The following is a 14,611-nucleotide window of genomic DNA, read 5'->3' on the forward strand; positions in this document are numbered from 1 at the left end:
TATACTGAATTGTTTTTCATATTTGCATATTGCTTTGGTTTACAATTAGATATTTACCATGAATTTATACATAAATTATGAAAATAAATGTTCAATTGACATTGTAAATATTCTCATATGGTGCCTTAAAAGTAGTATTTCAGGTTTTTTTTTTTTAATATTTATTTATTTATTTATTTATTTGATTGCGCTGGGTCTTAGTTGTGGCAGGCGGGCTCCTTAGTTGTGGCATGCGAACTCTTAGTTGCAGCATGCATTTGGGATCTAGTTCCCTGACCAGGGATCGAACCCGGGCCCCCTGCATCGGGAGTGCAGAGTCTTATCCACTGCGCCCCCAGGGAAGCCCCAAAAGTAGTATTTTAAAGTATCCAATTATTTTTCTCTCCAGACCTGTCCTTAGATCAGTGAACATATACCTGATCACAAGGTTTAAGAATTGTAGTAGTCTACTTGAATTATTGTTTGTTTGAGCTTTGATCTTCAAATAGTTTACAAACAAATTTTTGGACAATGAGCCGTGTTTCTTTGGTACAGTGAACTTATTTCTGTCTCCTTAAACTAGTTTGTCTTTATGCTTTGAATGCTACAGTAATTTCTTTAATCAAATTGATGGAAGTCCCTTTCCCAGCCCACACTGAAACCAATTTATTGGTCATGATACGCCAGCTATGTTGCTAACAGTCGTAACGAACTGTCAGGCGATATCGCAGTGAAGCTAATTTGAAGTCATTAGGTGTGCAGCGTTCAGGCGACAATTTGTTACAGTGCTTGGGAACACAGCTGACATTTCTGAATGGCTTTGTTCACTGCAGTTCTAGATGAGGCCAAGCAAATTGTAAACTAATTTAAACATCACTCTGTATTATACCAGCTACTTTGTCTTACACTGTTTGCTAATAAAGCACCCCAAATTAAGTCAAAACTAGTTAAATAGGTGAGCTGGAGTGTATTCTTTAAGAGATACCTCCACAAGGGTCACTACGTCTAAAAGAAAGATGAGAATTTGATTGTGTGGATAGCTGATTTGCATTTGGATTGTAATCATATCTATAAGGTTTTTAGAAAAAGCAAAAAAAAATAGAAATAGAATATGCTAAAAGACGGTAAGACATTGGAAGTTGTAGCGGTGGAAACAGCCAGAATTTGCCTAAACAGTGTATGAAAACTTTTTTGGAAGGAAAGTGTTATGAAGGGTTTTAGAAAGAAACAAAACTAAGATTTGTTGAAGTGTCCACAGATTAACTTTTAAAAATAATCAATATATATTATATCATTTACATTTATCCACACACACACGTACACAGACATACATATTCACAGATTTAAAATAGCATTATTCTAACCCAGGGTTTCTCAGTCTTGACGCAATTGATGTTTGGAACCAGATAATCTTTTGTTATGGGGCCTGTCCTATTCCTTGTAGGGTATTTATCAACATCCTTGGTTTCTACCTATTAGCATCCTTGAGTTGTAACAAACAAAAATGTCTTCACACATCGCCAGATGTCCTCTTGGGGGGCAAAATCATGCCCCTCTTCCCCGGTTGAGACCCGTCGTTCTAACCCAGGAATCAGATATTATTATCCTTAATTCAAAGATAGGGAGATCTGGGGCAGAGAGAGGTAAAAACACTTGCACAAGTTCACAAATGTATCCAGAGCCTTCAAAGCCCGCACTCAACATTGCTTCCTGGAATAGAATCAGGATAGTTTAGTCCCCCAGTTGACTACCTTTGAAAGAATTATTTCAAAATAAAAATGATAGCATTATGAATAGCAACAGCATAAAAGGCTATGTCACTCTGACTCCAAACCGCCCATTATTTCAGAGAATTCTGCCCAAGTTCTCCCTGAATTAAGAAATTTGTTAAGCCCATATTTTGTTATCGTACAGACGTTCCATAATAACGATCAAGAAAAGTCAACCAACTCCTTCTGCGGCTCTCTGGTGAGGAAAAGTCAGTGATAAATTTGTGGGTCCAGTTGTGTATCTAAGTAGAAATGTCAGCTTACAGAGGAACTTGTCACAGTAAAGGGGCTCTGGTGACCTTTGTGAAGACAGTAACTTTAAATAACTATGAGTAACAGCATTTCCAGTGGTGGAAACAATTGCTATACGATTATGTGTTCAGTCTTAAGCTGAGGCTTAGAATTGGTAGGGGCTGACGTTATTCTCTCTCCCCAGCAAATGCCAGAGGAGGTTACTTTGCAGTGATGATTCACAGCTCTGGTTTCCGTGATACCCGGAGGGTGCTTTAAATAATTGCAAGGAGTATCTTGGCTTTTCAGAGAGGGATTAGCAAAACACGAATTCACTGAAATGCTTTTAAATTTCATAACAGTAAGTGTGCCATGCAGTGTTTGGAGGTAGAAGTAAAAGATGCTGTGATACCAGCGTGCTGGTCTATATACCCGGGTTCAGGGAGCCTGGGCACGGCAGCAACATGGAGCGTGGGATGGGGAGGGGGTAAAGCCAAAGAGAATATAAAGATTAAAGTCTCATTTCTGCCTTGATAAAAGTAAAAATGTGTTTTTGATGCCATGACCTAGTCCTGATAACCGGGGTCAGAGCTGGAATTAAAGCCAAATCAGAAGTGAAATTTCACCTGTCTTAATCTTCACTTCAAAATTGCTTTTTTTTAAAAAAATGCTTCTGTTAAAACTAAAGTGAAATCTTTTTTTTAAATATACTAAAATCCAAACCTTTGCTCTCTTTATGCTGCTCTCAGTTTGTGGAATCACACACACACACACACACACACACACACACACAGACACACACACTTTTTAAAAATGAAGTTTAGCATATAAGATCAGATCAGTAGCCTTTCTGCACTCCTGGGAAGGTACTTTTGTATACTTGCTTTTGCTACATAAAAAAGTGACAAATTCAACAAAAGCAAATATTGAAGAAGAATACATAGGGAGTGGGGTTTTTTTTTTATCAGTAAATAGAATTAGTTGACTTACTTTAATAAATCACATAAATGGAAAGTGTGTTGTTCTGAAACATGACCATACTTTATCTCTAGAAGCAAAAAGATCACAAGGGCTTTAGAAAATGCTTGACTTTAGTTGAAGGAGCATAAGGGCACCAGAACAGATGATGGTGCCCTAATAGCCCTTTTTAAGAATGACAGGGCCCCACCATTAGCATCCTTTTATATCCTTGGAAATTGCTCATGCCTCGCTTTTCTGCTTCCTATCTGCCTGACTCTTTTTTATTTCTCTTTCAATTTCGCCCGCGCTCGGATAAGCGCATGCTAACACAATATGATTGAGCTGTAAAATGGACTGCTGTCGCCTCTAATCTCTTTTATGTAGATACGGAGGTCCTGCACACTCCACTTCATTCTCTCTCCATTGTTGGCCTTTTTTAGAATGGGCTGCCAAGTAATGGAGGCTCCGTCAAATATTAGAGCTAGGTTTCACAGGGTGTGATAAGACGATTATCAGCCCAGCAGTCAGATCTATTATTGTTCTTTGTGGTTGATTAAAATATTATTTTGTACTGTAATTTTGTTAGCAAAATGCAGAATGTGCTTCGTCAGATGGTGCTTAAAAAAGCATCACCCATATTAGCTGACCTATATAAGTGGCTTAAATATATTTATGGATCTTGCCAGACGGATGACTCTAAGAGAAAGATATTTGAACAATTCAGTGAATGAATGTATTTTAGAAGTTGTTTTTTCCTTTATCACATATGGCAGATTATCAGGTGGGCTTGTTTATTTTTGACGTGACAGATCAAACAATTACCTGCTGAAGAAGGAGAACTCTATTCAAGTTTGGAGCCTCTTAGTGACGTTTTTAAAACAGGAAAAAAAAAACAAAACAAACCTATAGTTTTTCTTCATACCAAATGAAGGCAGGAAATGGTAAGCTCAAAAAAGAAAACCACACTAGGAAGATAAAGACTGATAAAACAGTCTTTATGTATAGTTATTCACGTAAGAAACAGAAGTCTAAAGTATAGAAACCAGTATTCTCCATTTACTCTGAAACATTTTTTCTAAAACATTCACTTAGGAAAATGAATTAAAAATTGCTCAGCGAGTTGGCTTTTTCTAGTTTTCTCAACAGAAGTATTTAGAATTTTCTATAAATGACAGAAATCTCTAAAGAACATGGATAAACTATTTCTACATTAGGATAGAAATTTTGTGAGAGAATACCCAAGAATATTTTGAACTAATATTTATGGCTAATGATAGTGTTTAAAGATATATATTTATTGTTCTAATGCATTTTATGTAGAGATCAATTTTTTAGATTGCATCATTCCCTAGGCAAAGTTGTGAAGGTTTTGTTTTTTAACTGCCCATTACTTATCTTAAACTGCTGGCACCATTACATGATTATATGTGAAAAAGCACAAAAAAAAATTGTGGTGGAAATAATTACTATAAGATTATGTTTCCATTTGTAACACCAGGTAAGTTGTCATGTGTATATGCATGTTATTATGGTTTCACATGCAGGAGATGGCATAGTTAACTAAGAGAGGTATGTTATATATAAAAAGGACGTAATATGCTGTTTCGTTTCTATATCATTGGCACTTGAAAAATGTACTATTGATTAGTTGATTAAAAATATGCACAGCACAAAACTATTAATTGGCTCTGAGGCTCCGCCCTCCACCCCATTGTATACCTGAATTTACGCGTAGTTGTAATTTCTACTTTGCTACGAATGAATTAAAGCGATTACAGCTCTTTTCTCAGGATTAACTTTTCTTATATGCATGTAACTTAATGATTTCAGAACTGTGAAGTCGTTGAGTCTTTTAGTTAAGTGGAGAAATTTTAAATTTAAGATCCAATGCCTTGGCACTTAGTAAGACTATTTAAATTATAACTATATTCAATTATCAGATAGTTAGAAGTTATGTTTAATGTACCTGGTAGTTGTATACCTGTGTACCAGTAGTTGTGGTTTATAAAAGGTAGAATAATTCTGAAAGTAAAATCAGAAAACCTGAGCTGTATAGAGTTGAGTAATATTTTGTAAGTTATGTAACTGGTCTAGCCATTAGTTATATTGTGAAAATCAAATGAGGAAAAAAAACACACATGCAAATTATACACATATGCATAATTAATTTGCAAATTATAAAGAATGCTCTAAAAACGTAAAATATTCAGTGTTCATTTTAGTGCCTAAGAGATTGTACATAGATTGTCATTTTATTGTAATTAGAGCCAGGTGATCCAAAAAGTTAGTATTCATAAGAGCTATTTCAAAAAATATTCAGAACAAACATCCATTATAATAGAAAGGGAGGGAAAGGTTACTTAACCAAGAGGATCCCTGTATGGATATTGCCATCATTCTGTCCTAGGTGAGCAGGACCGTTAGCTTCTAAATAGTCAAGTTCGTCCTCCTTGGCCATACCTAAAATAACTGAATGTTTATCAGTTTCTGAAGTCACAATTGTGATATGGAGAAAGGAACAAGTTGAAAACTATGTTGTGAAAAAAATAATCTGAAAGATCCCCTAGAGACTTGTTCATTTTCTGCAGCTACCCTTGCTAGAAAGGAGAAACACCAACAAAGAAGGTCTGAGGTTTCCCAGACAGATGAGGTTTCCCAGACGGATACCCGGTTCAAGAGACACCCCCCAATGTTATTAAAGATACTCACAAAGACCTCTCCTCACCACTCGGTGCCATTTTTTTGTGACCTGATGCACAGTGCTGTCACCATGCTGAATTACCTGTGCTCACGTAACCTCTGTCCCAGTATTCTGGTCCATTACTAGGTATCCCCCAAATATATTTGCCATCCATTCATCGTCATGCCGTTGTGTACCTCTGATCAGCGAGGAATCATAATTTCATAGCAGTCGTGAATACAATTTAAGTATTTGAGTGTCTGCTATGGACCTAATACTATGCTAGGTACTGTGGGGCTTATTAAAGCTACAGGTGACCTGATCTCCACCCTGAATCATGGATCTGTGTCTGCATAAATATCTATGCATACATGTGTGCATTGATATGTGGTAATCTTCTTTTTTGGGGGATTAAGCTTTCAATACAAAAACAACTAACATCGGTAGAGTTTATTATTGTTTACAAAGCACTTTCACGAACTTTTACTTGATGTCCATAACAATTCGGTTGTTTAATTCTTATTATCCCCTAGAGTGAGGAAGTTTGATTCACACTGTTAGTAATGTTACTTGAACCATAGAATATTTAACTTAAATGACTTTTTACCAGTAGCTTCAGTAGGTCTTTCTCCCTTATCCTCCTCTACTTCCCCGTACATTTTTTGTCATTTGTTCCAGATTACCTACCTGCCTTTCATACAAGTTTAGGCAAATGGAACATATTTGCCCTATCTTTAAATTTTGTCTCTACATTTATAAAATGAAAGGAGAATTGAATCAAAGAGGAAATGTATGACACACCTTTAAAATCAATAAAAATCAAGGTGTTTGATTGATAGTGCGTCCTTTATATCCCTGATCACAAATTTTAACGAAACAAGGTGATCACTGGGTAGCTACTCAGCTGAATGGTTGGAAAAATTGAAGGCTCTTCCTCCCCAACTCTGTTCAGATTCACTGGGTTGAAGATTTCTCTATTCATCAAGTCCTAAAAGATGGTATCATTTTCAGGCAAGTAATTGTAATCGCGAAACTCTTTTGAATGCTAAGGTGACAGGATGAGTCTCATCATTTGGTTTACTATATATATCAGAAGGCTGAACAAGCCTGCAATCTACCTGAGGGTTATCAAAATATTGACATCCCATAGACCTGGCCCAACTCATATCTTTCTGTTCTGGAATTCTGTTTGTTCATAGAGCTGTTACTTCTGACTTTTAGGTTCTTCTCAAGGCTACTTGATGAGTTCAAGAGAGAAAGACTTCTGTGTCTTGTGAAAAGAATTCTATATGGAAGCTGATTTAATTAGCATAACCCATATATGCTTAAATGCTTCATGAAAATCTTTTTCCACCTCTAAAAGAAGAATTGGAGGGAGAAGTTTAAATGTGATGCTGGCGTGTTTTGTTTCTCCCTCTGCTCCTCTTTGACCCTCTCTCCATCCCTAATCCCACCTCCCTCCCGTGGGCTGGTCACACGTTTTCCCCTGTGTCCCCCTTGCTCTGCCTCAGCCAATCTCCAAATGAATGCATGTCTATCGTGGCCTTGGCTTTGGCACTCTGGATATATTGATTAATAGTTGCCCTAAGCTCCTTTTAGCAAATCAAATTTTCACTTTTAGCAAGGATTTCGCCTCTGATTTATTCAGCAAAGTGAAATGCACTAAATTGACTTTGACATTCAGGGAAAATGGCTGAAAAACAAAGAGCAGAGGAAAGAGATATAAATTGTGTGGCAGCTGGAGACTTCAAGCATCCGAGGAACCGTTTTCTGTGGAATATAGAGTAATTTGAAAGCACACAGAGAAGTGGTTTCTTCAAAAAAAATGAAAAAAATGCTGAGTTTTCTTTTTGAAAGAGGGTGTATTACTCAGCTGAACTCAGAATTTCTGGTACAATGCATTATATTTTGTAGATAAAAATAGCTGCGTAATCCAAGATTGCCTATATCTAAATGAGTTTATGAAAGCTAGGACATAACCTAATTACACTGGAAAAAAGAAATAGTCAAGTCATCCCACACGAAATAGAATAGTTAATTTGAAAATGTAAGTGCTGTGTAGTAGTGTGTGTGTGTCTGTGTGTGTGTGTTGTAAAGAATGGAGCTTTTTCATCACCATTAAAAGAATTTGAAATAATTTTGGGTCACAAGCCTCAGAAAAGCCATGTAACTTTGCTCTTCTGTTTGCCTTTTTCCCAAGAACGTCTACCTTGGCTGTATTCTTTAATGTGATTAAGTCAGCCTACTTCCTTGTTAGACCAAGGTTCGGTGAATTAGTGACCATCAGGTTCAAGATACAAAGTGTGGGTTTTTTTGTTTTGTTTTGTTTTTAGTTTTATTTACTTATCTATTTATTTTTGGCTGTGTTGGGTCTTCGTTTCTGTGCGAGGGCTTTCCCTAGTTGCGACAAGTGGGGGCCGCTCTTCATCACGGTGCGCGGGCCTCTCACTATCGCGGTAAAGTGTGGTTTTGATGCGTAAAAAGAAATGGTGCTGATGTAGATGAAGCAAAGAGGAGAGGGGGTTGAACTGAATTCACTGTGGACACTTGGGGAGGAATGAAAGGTGTGAGGACTATCGAGGAGTAGTTTTGATATTGCGGATCTCGTAGACTGTTGAATTGCCTCTGCCGAGAGGGGTGGAAGGAGAAGGGGGAGGGGAAATCTACAGAAGGAATTTGCTGTTCATTTACCTTTTTGCTCTTCCATGTGAATTTTCCTTATTAACCAAAGTCAGGGTCCACATAGTCCAGGCACTGCCCTCCCTTTAACTATACTTTTTCATTATTCTCTTTCTTTTCATTTTCAACAAATCAGTGTCCAAAGTGACCCAAGCCATCCATATCAGTGGCATCTTACCAATCAGATAATATTTTAACGGTATACCAAACATGTCCACAGGCATATGATTTCCCTAAAGTCAAGCTGCTTCCTCCCCAATTCAGGCCACTTTTCAACCTTCATAAATGATTCTTAGAAGAACCCAATTAGGAGAATGTATTTAACCTGCTAAAAATCCCTTTAATTGACCAAACTTTCTAAGAAGCTTACGGTATATGATAAACAGATATAATACCTCCATTTGTTTATAAATACCTTGATATTTCTCTTAAGAAAAAAAATTTCTTGGTTTTTCCCAGAAAAAAAACAACTATGATTTTCTCAGTAGCAATCAACCACTTTTATTTTTTATTTTTGCCACGTTATATATTTTTTTCCTCCACCAAGAATCAGGAATGACGTACAAAGTACACAAACCCCGAGTCAAGGGGATATTCGGCTTTTATTTTATACTTGGATCTCTTAATGTGAAGTTCAGTGCTATTATTATATGAGTTAAAAGTACTAACGCATCGTAATTTAGTTAAAGAGAAACATATAATGGGTAAATACCACCTCTTGGTAATTCTAAGCTCTAGAGTCAGTTCAACTTAGTTCATCCCACAATTTTACATGTCTGCATTTAACCACAGAACTTTGCTTCCAATAAGGAAATTATATTTCCATTGCCAGAATGGGCAATTAAGTCCTCACTACATATTGTTAATATTATAAAATCAAGAAGGGGAAAGGACCAGTTTCTTCCACTGGGTTCAGATTAAGCCAGTGGATGACCGGCCGTCCAGGTCAGCAGCACAGCCTGTATGGATTTAGAGAGTCATCGGAGCCCAATTAAACACCGTAACTCCAGGGGTGTCTCTGAAGAGCAGCTCCCTCCTCTCTGGATGAAGGGGGCTTCACACCTGCTTAACCTACATTAGGGAAGGATTAATTACCTGAAGTGCTGGGCCCCCTCAGCCAGTCAGCATGTTTGTGGCAGGGCACATGGTAGCCTGGGCTGAGGAGGGAGAGAGGGAGAAGGAGCAGCTGCGGGTTCAAGGAAGGACTGATTCCTCCTGACATGGTCAGCACTTTAGGAAAAAAAATAGTCCAGCTATACTTAATCTTGTGATTTTCTGTGTCATGGCAGAGCCCAGTCTGCAATGCAGACTTGTAAACGTAAAAGAGGAATACCCTCCCGAAGGTCCTTTCAACTGTGCATATTACTCAGATTAACCTTTTGTGGAGAAACATGGAATCTCTACTTAAACATTTCAGATTTATTTCTGTGAGTGGCTGTGATATTGAAGCAAAGTGCTGTATGATAGATTTTCCCAAAGTTTAAAAAATATGCTTGCATACTCAGAAACATGCCTCCGGGAAGTTTTATGACACTCTTTTAAAAATAAATGGAAGGATATCGAATATAGATCTCTTTCTTTAAAAATTAATTCTTGGATGATAGAACCAGAATGAACCTTAGAATTCTATTGCTAGAACTTCGCATTTTAAGAGGAAGTAGTATGTTGCAAGTGGGTAGTGTACCATACTTGGAGTTAGAGACCATGGTTCAAATTCTGATATTGCTTCGTACCATGAACTAAGTTTGCTTATATATAAGATGGGGATCATAATAATAAAGTGACCAACTTGATAGGTTACTGGGACAATTCAGTGAGTTAATGTATGTAAAGTGCCCAATCCAATCTTTTAATTGCTAAGTGTTCAGTAAATGTTAAATGCCTTTACTTGCACATTCACTTACAGATAAAAACGTTGAAGACCAGGAAAACTGAATGACTTACCCAAGGTCACGAGCTACTCAGGACACAGTTGAGACTACAACTCAGTCACGTAACAGTTGAGCACTGTTGATATTTATCATCGTCACCACCAGTTTTTCAGAAAAGAGTATACATTCTTATGCATAGTATTAAATATTAGCAAGTTATCCTCTTCATTCTATATTATACCACATTATATTACATTATATATAAACATGCATATATTTATATGGACAGCATAGTTTTTGAAGATAGACCAGTAGTGAAAATGTCATAGAAAAGTTATTTTGGTATATTTTACGTTGTGCACTCCAAATTATAAGCAATACACCCATCTTTCTTTTGTTATTCTTTGATATAGCTTGGGTATAATATCTGGATATATCAGATCAAACCCCTTTCTGAAGAATTATTAACCTAAAGGTATAGCTCAGAACCTTTCTGTTTCACGCAGGGGGATATAGTAGAGAGAATTCCTTCACTGAGGCTTGAGGTTGGGAAACATAGCCAACAGCTTAAAGTGGCCAAGAGTTTCTCAATGGAGGATCTTGATACAGAGCTAAGTGTCTAGATAACATAAAGACAAAGTAACAGGAATACATGAGGTGTACCTTATTTATAAAGCATCTCTGAATACTTGCTATGTAAATGTATGTGATGCTATCTTTGAAGACAATGTCTCTGACAGATCAGTGTATAACGTTTGATTAAAATTAGCTTGTAGATGATCCATGGATTTTAATTAACCTGGTCAGTTATCCAACCCAGTATACTCAGTGAGGATTTTAGGTTTTCACAACTCTGTATGTGCCATGAAAGTCTAAGTCAAATTTCCAAGGCAATTTTTTACAGTTCGAATGGAATTATTTATTATTTAATGTGAATCTGACCATACTATATTCTTGTAGTTGAATAAATTTCATATGGGCTGAAGATGGATGATGTGGTTATCTTTGAAACATCAACTATGATCATTTTTGAGATATCTGAATATGGTAATAGGTTCTCTAAATTCAATTTGACATTTTTTGCACACTTTGTAATATTCAATTCCCCAACAGAAATACCGTGTGTAATATATTTTTGTAGCAAGCTAATACCTATTCACTCATACACTGAACAAAAAATATATATTAAAAGCCTACTCTATGGTAGGCCTTATACTAAAGTTCTGTTTTAGGGAGACTGTCTCTGTCATTATTATATGACTTTGAGGCATAGATGATCTATTATCAAAACACTTTTTGAATTTTTATCTCAAGAATGGTTGCTTTGCAGCTCACTCAGGATCATGGTTTCTATTTTTCCGTCATACACATACTCAAGAGTCTTGAAGAAATGCTTTGAGAATGATCAAAGTCAGGTGTCAACCACACCTCCTGGTCCAGTATTTCAGAGTTTCCCACTCTGTAGCTCCCCTCCCTGTATTCTGGATATCAGTGATATTCTAGGGAATAAACTGAGGGCCAGCAGCTGCCTGACAGGGTTATTATGCTCTTTTCAAATCATGTATGTGTGGTTGTTCTGAACCCACTTGGATTTTATGTGGTTAAACTATCTCAGAAACAGAGTCTCTTTATGAATAGAGGCCTGCTTACTGCATGAGGGAAGATGGCAGTATTTTTTACTTTAAGGAAAGGTTCTTCATTTGCTTTGAAGAGATATTAAGAATATGGGAATAGAGAGCTGATTACAGCGAGAGCTTTTCTCAGGATTGTTAAGGTCGTGTGGCATCTCCTGCCATTAACTTTTGTTCTCGCCTGCAACAGCACCGTTCAGGGGTGTGGGCTCCATGCTGCATCTGTACTTGGCTTGTTATCCTCTTATCAAGCTCTTAGCATCCCTTTGTTTATTTGAGACGACAGGAAGACGGTGTAAAGGCTGCTTAGTCAGGGATATCAGCCTTGTTGGCAGGGGAGTGATTGCCAGTTGAAAAACAAGGCATTATTGCTCATTTTTTCCCTCTTATTAGTTTGATTACATTTGCAAATCAAATCAATCCATCAGACATGATCAGGCCTCGTCCGCATTTTAAGGAATAGTAATCTCCGTCTAATAAGATGCAAATGTGTCACATCGGTAAGTAACCAATAAATCATCGTCTTGTCTTTGGCAATCATTAAATATCAGAACCAACAGTCAATTTTTAGTATTTTCAATTTGCGATATGCCGCTGGAATATAAAGATAGATGGACGTAATTACACAAACCAAACACTATTTCAGTTCATTCCAGACAGCAAATTTAGTGGAAGGTATAACTGGCTTGTCATCACACTACATTATTCCTAGCGGTTCATGCAAAGTTCACAGACGAGCTTCAAATGGACATTGCTTTTTTTCAACTTCTAGCAACGTCCGTACAATGGCAATCAAACTTTGACGTAAGGACTTGCGTTGACTTCCGCGTGGCTGTTACAGTCAGATGCCAGCATGACAGGAAACATATGCTCTCTCCCGTCAGGCACTGGTGGCAGTGCCAGCTCCAATCTTCTAGATTTTCGATTAAAAAGAAAATGAACTCACGAATATGGAAATAAAGGAAAACAAAAACAGCCAAGAACTCTTCAGATGATTTATACCACCCACATCTCTTTGGACAGTTTCCCTCAGGGAGAGAAAGCGGACAAAAACTTTATTTTTCTCAGTTTCACATCTTTAGAGCCTCTCTGTTTGGGCAATGTATTCTTTTCACCTAAGCCGTTCTTTGTGAAGATATGCATGTTTGCAGCGCCCTGATATGATCCAGGAAGAAAGAGTGTGTTGATTTGGGACACAATAGGGAAATGTCGAGACATATATATAGATATATCTAGATATATCTATATATATGTATATATAAAATGTTATAATTCAAAGGACAAGAAATGAACTTGTTTGGATGGAATATCTGATCTGAATGTCTTTTCCCTAATTATACTTGCTTAGCAACTCGGTAACTTCTGATGAACTGTGACAATTGCCCATTCATTCATTCAGAGAAATTGTCTTCCCATAAATGGAAGACCCCACCTCCCAATCCCTCTCGGCTCTATTTATCTCAGTGCAATCAATAGGCATACTTTTCCATCCTTTCCCAGTATTTTTCTCTTGTCCAATTCTCTTTTTCCTGAGTGCTCATATAAAAAGCTCTTTTACATCATTGATCTGATGACATTTAAAAGTTGCAACATTTTCTCTTTGATTTTGGTTTGTTGTTAACCTCATCCAGTTACTGCCATCACTTTGGTTCTTCCTCTTTCTTCTCTGCAAGTCATTTGCCTTCTCAGTGTAAGTTGCTAAATAGGACGTGAAAGTCATCCTATGAAGATGATAGGTCATCTCTATGACCTTGATGCACCTGCTACTTATTTTGGTGGCATTTCCAATCATCACTGACTGATTCCAGTTGATCTTGACAGATTTATCATAGGCTTTATAGTTAGAACTTAAAGCTTAAGATTTGGCAATGCCAGTCCTCTGGCCTACTAGATTTCCTTATTTGCCATGAGAAAAGCAAACTCTCTGGAATATTATTTAATAAGGTCTCTTATTTAAAGTTAACAAAATTGAATTTTGACTGCGTGACTTATTTATTGTAAACGTGTTGGGTACCTTTATGCTAATCACTCTCCTAGGCAGTGGAATACAAAAGTAAACAGAGCAGAGATGGTCACACGGTCGTAAGGCTCAGAATCTTTTGAGGGACACAGACAAGCAAAGAGGCAATTATAACATGGTGTTCTAAGTGCATTGATGGGGCAACACAGCATACTAGGGGCACACCATGGTGCGAACTCTAACTTCGGGTATCAGGGAAGGCTTCTCGAAGGCTTGAAGGTTTCTTGTGTAGAAATCCAGAGAAGATAAATGCATAGGGAGGTATCAAGAAGTTTCAGGTAAGCATTAGGTTCCTTCTGTTAATAAAACCAATCGTTGTAGGTTAAACAGGCCCATTTTCAGTACCTCTGCCCATTTGTTAGCAAGACTGGAGAACATCATTCATTGACGTACGAAGAACATTCTTTCAAATTTTAAGAAATTATAATATAGAAGCTGGATTAGACTCTGATTTTAGACAGCACAGCAGCTTTCAACTTTAGACAATGAAAACATGCAGTAGTAGCTTGAGGTAGTGGTCAAGACAACTTTTCAAATCAGCAAAATCGATTTTTTAAATGTGTCACGTATATGCCTGCGGGATGCACTCTCCATGGCCATACATCCGGGCAGGCAAAACGGACTATCACTTGACGAAAACCATTTTAGGCCGCTTCTGCAACCCTTCCTATCTCCGTATCCTTTCAAAGTTAGTCGATTTCCAGCATCCTTTCCCACAACAGCAAAACTGTTGTGAATTTTTAAAATACAGCTCTGGTCTTTCCAGACGATTGTTTGGCCAGCCAGCGCAT

The 14,611-nt window shown here is 37.4% G+C and overlaps 1 protein-coding gene across 3 annotated transcripts in view; it reads left to right on the forward strand.

The window, feature by feature from the left end:
• ESRRG (estrogen related receptor gamma) overlaps window positions 1-14,611 on the forward strand; it is a 478,332-nt gene that overhangs the window by 422,435 nt on the left and 41,286 nt on the right. The gene's annotated exons all lie outside the window — the stretch shown is intronic.

The sequence above is a fragment of the Eschrichtius robustus genome, chromosome 3 (genome assembly GCF_028021215.1).
Source record: "Eschrichtius robustus isolate mEscRob2 chromosome 3, mEscRob2.pri, whole genome shotgun sequence".
Taxonomy (NCBI): domain Eukaryota; kingdom Metazoa; phylum Chordata; class Mammalia; order Artiodactyla; family Eschrichtiidae; genus Eschrichtius; species Eschrichtius robustus.